The sequence below is a fragment of the Lissotriton vulgaris genome, chromosome 1_1, assembly GCF_964263255.1.
Source record: "Lissotriton vulgaris chromosome 1_1, aLisVul1.2, whole genome shotgun sequence".
Classification (NCBI taxonomy): Eukaryota; Metazoa; Chordata; class Amphibia; order Caudata; family Salamandridae; genus Lissotriton; species Lissotriton vulgaris.
This window is the reverse complement of record NC_141685.1, coordinates 150,148,861-150,159,999: the sequence shown is the minus strand read 5'-3', so window position 1 is coordinate 150,159,999 and position 11,139 is coordinate 150,148,861.

Here is an 11,139-nt window from a genome sequence, read left to right as displayed (position 1 = left end):
ATAGTCAAGTCACCACTTCTGTTGAGGACAGCTATTTGTCAAAACTGGTCCTTGAGTTGTGTTTTCAACCTTTGATCGTGACAGACACTAATAAAACTCATAGTCTGTTCATGCATCAATTTTATATTTTGCACTTCACATTTTGCACTGCACTTAATAACTCGATCGAGTTAGGACTCCCATTTCTGACAGATTTGATACCAATCCAGCCCCTCATGTTGTGGCATCGCATATGAACATCCACAGAAACATCTTTTTCACAAAATCTCATCTTGGATTGTCTTTCACTTGAAAAAGTGCACAGGATAGGTTGGATTGCTTATGTCAGAAATTTTCTTGATGATCTAGGAATGGTGGACTATTTTAATAACCCCACACAGATCGCAGGATTGTCAAGGAAATCATTTAAGTTAACCTGTCTGACCCACCTAGGCCAGCTGCGCCTCAGCAGTGAGGTCTGAAAAAAGAGTGTACAGTCCTCTATAATGGTTCAAACGTCCTTGCTTATCCAGCCTTATCTAACTTTCAATTTAACATCCTATGAAAGGCTCTTATTAACTAGGTTCCGGTTTAATATTTTCCATCCTTTTGTCACCTATCGTAGAACAAATGATTGGTCAAGAAGATTACTCTTATGCCCATGTGATGATGAAACATCAACTCAAACAACCATCATGTTGTCCTATTTTGTAAATTTTATTCGGCCCAAAGAAAACAATGGTTAATTCTGAAACTAAAATTAATGAATGTACGCAGATGTCGCCCAGCTTTCCTCCGATTGCAATATTTGGAGGATGAGATTACATCAATCAGCTAGCTAGATTTTTGAAATCTGTATTAAGATCTAGGACTAGCGCAGAGAGTAACATGTCTCTACTATGAACTTGAAATTGTTACAGTTGACTTTATGTGTAATTTCTTAAATGCTATAATTAACTTTTTAATGAATTAGACATCAAACCGCATGTACTGTATTTTATATGTATATTGATACTGCTCTTCTTTAAAAAAAAATTGTTTTTATTGTACAATCAACTGTTTTTTTTAATGTACTTTTCTGGTTATTCTAAATTACGAAAACCGAATAAAGTATTTTTGAATCTATTCACATTATACATAAATGGACTGGACAAGGCACTAGGAGACTTAGAGGTGGACTGTCCGCGTATAGGTAGGAGGGGCATACCGGTCCTACTATACGCAGATGATGCGGTACTCCTGGCCCGCACAGCTCCGGGACTACAGTCCCTTATTGACGGCTTTGTCAGCTTCATGGAGGATATAGACCTAACACCCAATCTTATTAAAACTTATATTATGGAAACAGGGAAAAGACCGTCCAAGAATGTTATTTTTACAATTGAGTCTCACAAATTAGAAAAAGTGCAGGCATTTAATTACCTAGGGATTTTATTTAACAATCACCTTAGTTTTAAAACACTGATTAATGACAAATGTAGATCCCAAATTAGCTCGGTGGGCTCAATCATGAATTTTGCAAAAAGATTAGGCCGCTGGTCACCAAAGGAAATCATGCACTTGTACACCTCAGTATGCTGTGCTAGGACCTTGTATGGAAGCGAGATATGGGGTTTTAGAGACATCTCGTTGCTCCAAAACAAGGAAAACAAATTCCTGAGAAGGGTTCTGCAGGTACCACAAATCACGCCTTCCCATATTGTTCATGAGGAGTTAGGCCTTTCTAATATTAGCGACAGGTTAAGACTTAAACCCATAACCTGTTGGATTAAAATATGGACGAACCCTGAGGCCACACTAAGCAGGCAAATACTAACGGACTGTATTGCCCTGGATAGGGGACTAACGATACCTTGGCTTAAATATGTAATGGATACCCTGAAAGGGGTGGGCTATGCTAAGTATTTTGATGAACCTGCTAAACTCAGACCTAAAGACAAGGGTATCATAAAGATGGAATTCATAAGGCAAACAGCTTCGGAAAGGGAGGACAGAGAACTGATGAATTCCTCGGTGAGAGCCCACTTGCTAACCAAATCAACCCCAAGAATGGAATTTTACCTGCCCAACACGTAGAATAAACACAACAGATTCTTAATGACCAGATTCAGGTTGAATCTCCTGCACCATATTTTATCAGTTCCAGTAGGGTACACACCAGACATCGACGTAAAGGGACCGTGCGGCTGCGACCAGTGGTCTCCGCAGGACACTCTTCATTTTGTTTTAATATGCCCCTTTTATGCGTACCTCAGGAATTTGTTTTTAAAACCGCTTTTAAGGCAAGCTAGATTCAACCAGGTAAAGGTGGCACTACTGTTTTTGAAACTGTCAGTAGATCCTCTAACATTGTTTAGTATGGTAAACTTCTTGAGATCGGCTGTGAGACTAAGGAACACTAGAGGTGATGAATAACTGTCCTTGATCATCTCTTGTGATAGAAGGGTTGGCTGCACTAAATGGCCCAGGATTCTGTTTTTATTTTACAAATCATTCTTAACCGGACTTTTAAGACATGAAATAACTTTATTGCCTTTCTTTTTTATAATAATGCACTTTGTATGGTATTGTTTTTATACCGAATAAAGTATTCTTGAAATTGAAACTGAAATACTAACTCGGGGAAACACACAATTCTTCCCTCCGTTAGAAAATGCTTTCCTCTTCCCTCCCCTGCTTCACCCGTCCCACCCCCCCAACCACATGCATATATCTACCACCTGCTTAAAACAAGTGGTAAATAAAAGCAGAAAAACACTATGAAATAGTGAATGGCATGTGGTTTGACAGGCAGAAGAATCTGTTCCTCATGGCAACTCCCCAGTACATGGCGTCAAAACTGTAACTGCATGTTACTGGGATAAATCTACCACAAAACAATTACATGAGATTTTTCTGCCACCGCAGTACTGTGCAACTTCTAACAAGGGACTATGAGAGATCTTGGACCGGTCCTGTGACCTGGAGGGTCACACTAAGTGTGCCCTCATTTAAGGCAGAGGACTGTCATGGGTTTACCAGATAGAGAGGTGGTGGCAATGCACCCTGTTGTAAGGATCAATAGCCTGATGATATCTTTGCATCATGGTCAGTGAAGTGGCTTTCTACTGACACACCCATGTAAGGCTCCATTTCTATACCTGTGCCCAGACTTTGCGATAACATCATGTGCATGTTTAGGGTGTTGGTGTGCGTAGCATAAATGCAATGTGAGAGTGCAACAGTGTAAACTGCATCTCCTGCCTGCCAGTTGTGTATACAAATGGGACCATCTATCCCTCTTTTATACCCGAGTTCAAAGTCAACTGTTACCAAGGAATAATGTGCTCTACAAAGTACGCAGGTGCCTGCTGTGACACCAGGGATGGTGTCAGCCTGACAGTTTATCTAAGTTGAAGGGACATCACCTGAAGGCTGAATTACTTAATTGAGAAGCTGTGTACCTGTCCTGAAGAGCCTAGAAGTCTGCCTAGAAGCCTGCCGGTCTGGTAAGAAAGGGAAGGGAGTTTGACTATCCAGCAGGAGGACAAGGCTTCCTGGAAAAAGCAAGGTCCGACACATCCCCGTTATCTGTAGGGCGGGCCGGAAAGCCATCCAGCAGGACCAGCTAGTCTGAGGGATGCCAAGACTCTCCCAACAGTTCAAGACAGAAAATAAAACTCTACGACAGCATGACTGTTGAGGCCCAGTAGGACGATTGTGTGCTGCCAACAGCCCCGTTCAAGGTTGCCTTTGCCAAATTCCTAACACAACAGAGTCTGAATCTAATGACTTCCTGGAGAGCCTGTGTTGGGCTCTTAGCTGCTGAATTTCTGACTACTCTGTGTCAGAGGCCCATGAGGGACTACAACTACTCCAGTGTCGAACACCCTGTCTGAGCTTACGCCTGTGGTCCAGCCGGCCACAATGTGGGCTCAATTGCTGACGGTCGGGCCTCCAGAGGGGGCTGCACTTACAGACAGGCCAGGTGGGACTGCTACCTTGGGACTGATGATCTTCAGGCAACTGCAAAGAAAAGACAGAGTGGGTGCCCTACTGAATGCAGCACTATATCCAGGACAAAAGCACTCCACAAAAGCCTGCTGGTGGGTCACTGCTCTCTCGAGTCTTCAGGCGTGCCATTCAAGTGTCGGAAACAGGAAAGAGACCCAGACAAAACTGACTCATCCTGTGAAAGGGTAAGACACTTACGACAGAGCATACACGCATTGGGGTGACTGGAGTGACAGAACTGACCCTATACTATATTCATGATACTCCTAAATGCCCCTAGAGGGGAAGAGGGTATCAGAACTGGACGCACCTGTCTGCAGCACATGGTAGTCTGGCATGCCTGCACTATCTTTTCACCCGGACTGCCCATAAAGATGACTTTAGGGCCGCTACGCACATAGCAGGGGGAATCTAAGACCATTCGCTGGTGGAGCTGCAACTCGATGGTCCGGTTGGTATGAATTAGGCGACTAAAAACGGTTCTGACATTTGCAGGTGGGTCACGCTCTGCAAGGTCACATCTGGCAAGGGGGGGAAGTTGCCTGATGCATCCCCACTGGAGGACCAGCTGCTAACTAATCCCCTGACCGAAAAAGCAATCTCAACCATCTATACAAAGTTGATCTACAATTCTCTGGATCCCTTGGGGATGTTTCAGGCGGCCATTCACCAACTTTTGTGTTTTTCAAAAACAAGCTTCAAAAGCTGGAGTTTGTTTTTAAAAACCAATAACTAATCACCCTCACACCCTTGGAACTTTCTCCCCGATTAATTCACTCCCAGGAAGTGGGATTCATTTAAAAACAAATTCTCATCACGACTGCCAGGTATTCCCTGGTGGTCCTGAATAAGAGTAAAATACATTAGACTGCTTGATCTAAAAAGGAATGGTCGTCCGATGTATTTACAGGCAGACCATCCGTTTGTTGGACAGGGTACTCCACCGCGCTTGTGAAGGAGTAACTTGCTCACCAAACTCTAAATCAAGACCTTTATCTTGTCTGCGCTATGCATGTATCTCTAGGTCCGCTTCATTATGTCCATCAGTCTTTCTATGATGTACCTGTTATTGAGGCGTGTGTGTTTAGTACAGGTTTAATCTTAAAGTGTGTGTGTGGGTTTATTTGAACCCTGTCGTTTAATCTGCACTTGTTGCTTATGCGGTGTTATGTGGTGTTGTCACACCCTTGTAATTATAACAAGCATTTGCAATGCAATAGGTCTTGCATTAGGAAAGTTTGAGCTATTGGTCTTGTAAATGACACATTTTTTATGTATGTGTTGGTTTTGAAAATAGCGAAATTAATAGCTTTGTCATTTACAATGCCAATAGTTTTAACTTTCGCAAATGTGACACCTATAGCATTTGTAATGCAATATGTGTTGTATTTACGTGACTTAGATGTATTGATATTACAAATAACAATACCTTTTAATTTTTTTAAATAATTAATACTTAAATAAAAGTTATTGTAATTTTTAATGGCAATTGCTTAAACTTTTGTAAATAACTTTTGTGAAGATTTTGTTCAGTGTATTTTATTGTGACGAAAATCTAAGAACAGAAGTGAAATATTAACATCTTTTTGTGACATCTGTAATAAAGCTTGAAACATTGAGAGAACATATTTGAACTAGTTGTTGTTGAATTGTTGCACAGATTGTTGCTGTGGTAGCGCTGAGTGATGTTTTGGTGGCGCCGAGTGATGCTGTGGCGTTCATTGATGCTGTGGTAGCGCATAGTGATGTTGTGGTGCCCCTGAGTGATGCTGTGGTGGTGCTGAGTGATGCTGTGGTGATGCGATAGATAGATAGAATGAGGGCGATAGATAGACAGATTGAGTGAGGGCGATAGATAGAGAGATAGATAGAGTGAGGGCGATAGACAGATAGATAGAGTGAGGTCGAAAGATAGAGGGCGATAAATAGATAGAGGGCGATAGAGTGAGGGTGATAGATAGATAGAGGGCGATAGATAGAGTGATGGTGATAGATAGATAGATAGAGGGTGATAGATAGAGGGTGATAGATAAATAGAGGGCGATAGATAGAGGGCGATAGAGTGAGGGCGATAGATTGAGTGAGGGCGATAGATAGAGAGAGGGCGATAGATAGAGTGATAGATAGAGTGAGGGCGATAGATAGATAGAGTGAGGGCGACAGTCATGTCCAAGTCATTAGATATGGTCCAAACTCCAGCCAATCAGGCGACAGAACCTCTGGAACCTTCTCCTCAGAGGCTCAGGCCCTCCAATATTTTAGCACAAGTGTGGCATAAGAGCCAAGGAGAAGAGGGGAGCCTCTGAGGGTAGGTGGACGAGTCACATGTGAATCTATGAAAGATACCAAAACTGGAGAAGCACAGTTTACAGGTAAGTAACGTATGTCCTTCTCCAGTATTGGGGTATCTTTCATAGATTCACATGCTTGAATCAGAGTAGATAGCAGCAATTCGAGAACTGTGCATAGCAAGCCATAAGTACATTGTAAACAGAGTACGAGAGAATACATATACGTATATTACAGTATAGCAGTAAACATGGGCACATCTGCAAAAGCAGAAATATATACATATATACAATGTGTGCAGGAGGAGGTAAGAAACAGAGGCTCCCCTTACTTAAAAAGATTACGTAGCACTGCTTGCCCAACAGCTGTGTCAGCATTGTTGGCAGCTTCCAGACAGTAGTGCTTGGTCGCATCTCTGCAAATCTGACCAGCAAAGAGATAAGTAGAAGAGGAGACTGCTCTAGTAGAGTGCGCTTTAATCGTTGCATGAAGTGTCTTGCCTGCTTGCTGATTGCAAAAGGAAATTGCTCTAGATATCCAACGTGCAATAGTCTGTTTAGCAATTGGATGTTCTTTATGCATCCTGCCGTAGGCTATGAAGAGCTGATCAGTTTTACGGATACTGGTTGTTCTTTGCAAATAAAATGTCAAACATCTCTTAACATCCAGAGAATGTAAAGTCTTTTCTGCTGGCAACTGTGTATTAGGGAAAAAAGTCTTTAAGATGACTGGCTCATTCAGGTGGAAATCAGATGGAACTTTAGGAATTAAGGCCGGATTAGTGCGGAGCACCACAGCGTCTTTGGTGGTGAATTGAAGAAAAGGTGGTTTGATAGTAAAAGCTTGTATCTCGCTGACTCGAAGTAAGAGCTTAAAGCAGTGATGTCTTCCAGGAGATGAATTTAAGATCAGCCCTACCAATGGGCTCAAATTGGGACTTCATGAGTTGTGCCAACACAATGTTCAGATGCCAAGGAGGAGGCGGGCGTCGAATTCGAGGGAACATCTGAAATAAGCCTTTGAAAAATTGGTGAATAATTCTTGAAGAATAAAGAGAATTGGAGCCATCGTGCCGGAATCTGGAAACTGCAGCCAGAAAAACCTTCAGGGTTAGTGAGAGAGGCCGGATTTTGCTAACTGTAAGAAAAAAGGCAGAAGCTGCTCTGGCGTAGAGTGAACAGGGTGAACATTTATTTATTTATTTAAGTTAGCAACTGACACCCTACGGGTAACCAGGCGCTGTGATACAAGCGACTAGCTTAGGGCCCGAGAGACTGTGTCCCCTGTCAGGAAGGAGTTAGCAGGATGCCAAGGAGCATACTCGAGGGTAGAGCCAGGTTTTTAACCTTTTTCTAAACTGCAGGATGTTGTCTATTTGTCTTGTATCAAATGGAAGAGTATTCCAAAGGCGGGACGCTGCCGCACTGAAGGCCCTACCTCCTGATTTGACTTTCCTAACTCTAGGCACCCTCACCAGATTAGCCTATGAGGAGCACAGTGCTCGTGGAGGGACATACGATGTCAGTTTCTCCTGCAGAGATTTGGGCCTGTGACCATGTGGAGCCTTAAATACTATACATAGTGCCTTAAATCGTATCCTCTGCGAGACTGGCAGCCAGTGTAAATCTGAGAGTGCCCGGGAGGCGGAGGAGTGGCGTGGTTGCACTAGTTCCATTTTGGCCACCATGGTCTGTACTTTCTGCAATCTCTCAATTAGATAATGCGGGTATTCTCGTAACAGGGCATTACAATAGTCCAGCTTACTGAGGATGGTGCTCCGTCAGCGTTCTGTTCTGTTAAGAGAACATGGGAAGGATTTTTCGAAATGATATGATCAGAGTAAAACAACTTCCAGCTGTTTTGTTGACAGTTTGTTGACAGTTTTCTAATGTCAATTTGCTGTCAACCATGACTCCCAGATTACGTACCACGCTACTGGGAGCCAATGGACTAGCAGGGGATGTTGGCGAAAACTCAAGCGGAAGTTTAGGAGGGATTCTACCTACTGCACAGTGTAGAATCTCTGTCTTCTCAGAGTTAAACTGAAGAATTTGAAGCTTCACACCAAAGATAGAACCGTTTCCACTTGAGTTTGTAGGTTTTGATAGTGGAGGGTCCTCTAGCGTTATTGAGGACCTCCCTGAAGTCCGGAGTAATAATCAAATTAGCAAACTACTAGTGCTCAGGCGCCAGTTGGATCCAGACGGCAGATCAGGCCGTGGTTCATAGTAAGAAGATTAGAAATTGGGAGCAGCCAAATTGGATTGCACTCCGACAGAAGGAGGAGCTCCGTAAACCAGAACTGGCAAGGCCATCTGGGGGCTATGAGAAGAATGCCGCAGGGTTCTTTCTGCAGTTTCCAAAGTACCCTTGCAACTAGAGGAATCGGTAGAAAAGCGTGAGCATATATTTTTGACCAGTTCATCAAAAACGCATTTCTGCACGATTCTGAGTGGGGAAGCCAACTTGCATAGAATGGGCAGGTTGGTCGCGAATAAATCCAGATTGGGGTGTCTGCAAAGCTGAAAGATGCAGTCCAGCGTCGGCTGATGAAGTTCCCACTGGTGGTTTGATGAGACCGACCTGCTCAGGGAGTCCGATAGAAGGTTGGACACCCCCGGAACATGGACTGCTGTGATTTGATGTTTAATTGCCCAATCCCAAATTTGCTGAGCTTGTCGTGATAGCAAAGTGGATCTCGTGCCCCCTTGTTTGGTCACATAATGCATGCTTGTTGTGTTGTCCATTCGGATAAACACTGAGGCTCCTTGAATGAGGATGCAAAAGGACTTCAGAGCCGAGAATATCGCCAGTAACTCCAAAAAGGTTTATGTGCCAAGTTCATAGGTGGGTGTCCCATTTCCTCTTGACTGTGATGGCTTGAAGATGACCTTCCCACCATTCGAGGGAGGCATCTGTCGTGAGGATGAAACTTGGAGTGTCCACTACAAACGAACTGGGTCCCATTTTGAGGTGACAGTTGGGAATTAGGGGAATACTGGAAGACAGCATCCCCAGAAGCGATTTGAACTGTTCAACAGAAACATACTTTTATGTGCACAGGAGAGTTGCCAGTTTGGAAATCCGCTGTTGTCTTTCATTTGAGACAAAAGCCCTTGTTTGCTGTGTGTCTATCATGGACCCCAAAAAGGTCCTCTCTTGAGAAGGGGTGAACTGAGACTTCTCCAGAGTGATGGAAAGACACAGAGACAGGCATGATTGATTGTGTCTGCTTGCGACTGCGAACGACTGCACCTTTATAAGGCAGTCGTCGAGGTAGCGAAATATTTGGACACCAGCTTTACCAAGATGTGCTGCCACTGGTGCCAAGACTTTAGTGAACATTCGGGTGCAGAGCGAAGGCCAGATGAAAGGACTTGGAATTGGAAATCTCTGCCAGCCACTCTGAAGCGCAGGAAGTTTCTGTGTCTGGGTAGGAAAGGGACATGAAAATAGGCATCTTGAAGGTCCGGTGTTGGCTTGTAATCCCCTTGAGACAGTAATTGAAGCACTTCTAGGAGAGACAACATCCGGAAAGTTTGCTTCTTGAGAATCTTTTTGAGGGAACGAAGGTCCAAAATGGGGTGCCACTTCCCTGATTTTTCCTTGATTAGGAAGAATCTTGACTAGAAGCCTGCATCCCTTTGAAGATTCGGTACACTTTGATCGCTCCTTTCCTTAACATGAGATTGATTTGGCATAAAAGTTCCTTCAGACGGGCAGGAGGAGGACCTCTGGGGGGAGATTTTTGAGGGAATTTCACAAATTCCAGAGTGTAGTCTCTGGACACTATGTCCAAAACCCATCGATCTGTAGTTATTGCGGACCAATTGGAGAAGAAATGGGAGATCCGCCCTCCAACTTTGGTCGGATTGATGGGAAGAGCGGTTGACAGTTGGCAGTTGTCACTGCTTTTTTGAGGAATCTCTACTTCAGCAGGAGGATTTCCCTCTGTACTGCTTGTAAGAGGCAGCCTGCGGCTGTCGAAACGACTGCTGTTGCAGGGAGAAGGAGTAACGCGGTTGGCCCCGATAGGGATGGTACTGCTGGAATTGGTTGTAACCTCCCCGAAAGGAAGAGGAGGAGCCACGACCCCTCGCACCCCCAAAGGGCTACATTTTGAACTGTACAGTAGACACTATACACTACAGACGGACCCGAGAGGTCTGGAATTTAGACTTTGGCATTCTAATGGAAGATCAAGACTGGCAGCGGTCCTGTGAACTAACGGGCATGGTTTCTAGTAATGCCCATTTTCGACTGATACATTGTAATTTTCTGCGAAGAACCTACTTAACATCACAAGACCTTTATCGAATGGCCAGATATATGCCTGCGCTGCAACACTGTGGGGGCTGATTTCTTACATTAACAATGGCCCTGCGATGCAATACACTCCTTCTGGCAACAAGCTGTCGAAGAAATGGTGCATGCCACACAACTAAGTATTGATCCAACACCGAAATGCTGATTATTAAGCCTCATTAGATGCCAGAAGGGAGCAAGATAACCTTTAAATTTGGTCAGTCACCTATGATACTGGCATGACGTAAAAATGCAATCACATGGCTGTCCCAGCATGCCCCAACGATTGCGCTCTGGTATAGAGATGCGCTCGACTGGGCCCTAGCTGAGGAGACACATATGCGCCTTAGCAGAAAGGATGACATATTTGAGGATACACTAAAGACTTGCCGTGCTCATACAGATAACTCCTAGCTCCTGCTTCCCGAGTGACAACAGACACAGACTCTGGCTCTGAAACTGACGAGGCAGAACACTACGGCACTGGAGACGAGCAGGGAGGTGTCTCCACATGATAATTATAAGGTACATTCCCAATTAGGGGAATGGGACACTTATTGATCACCTGGAGAA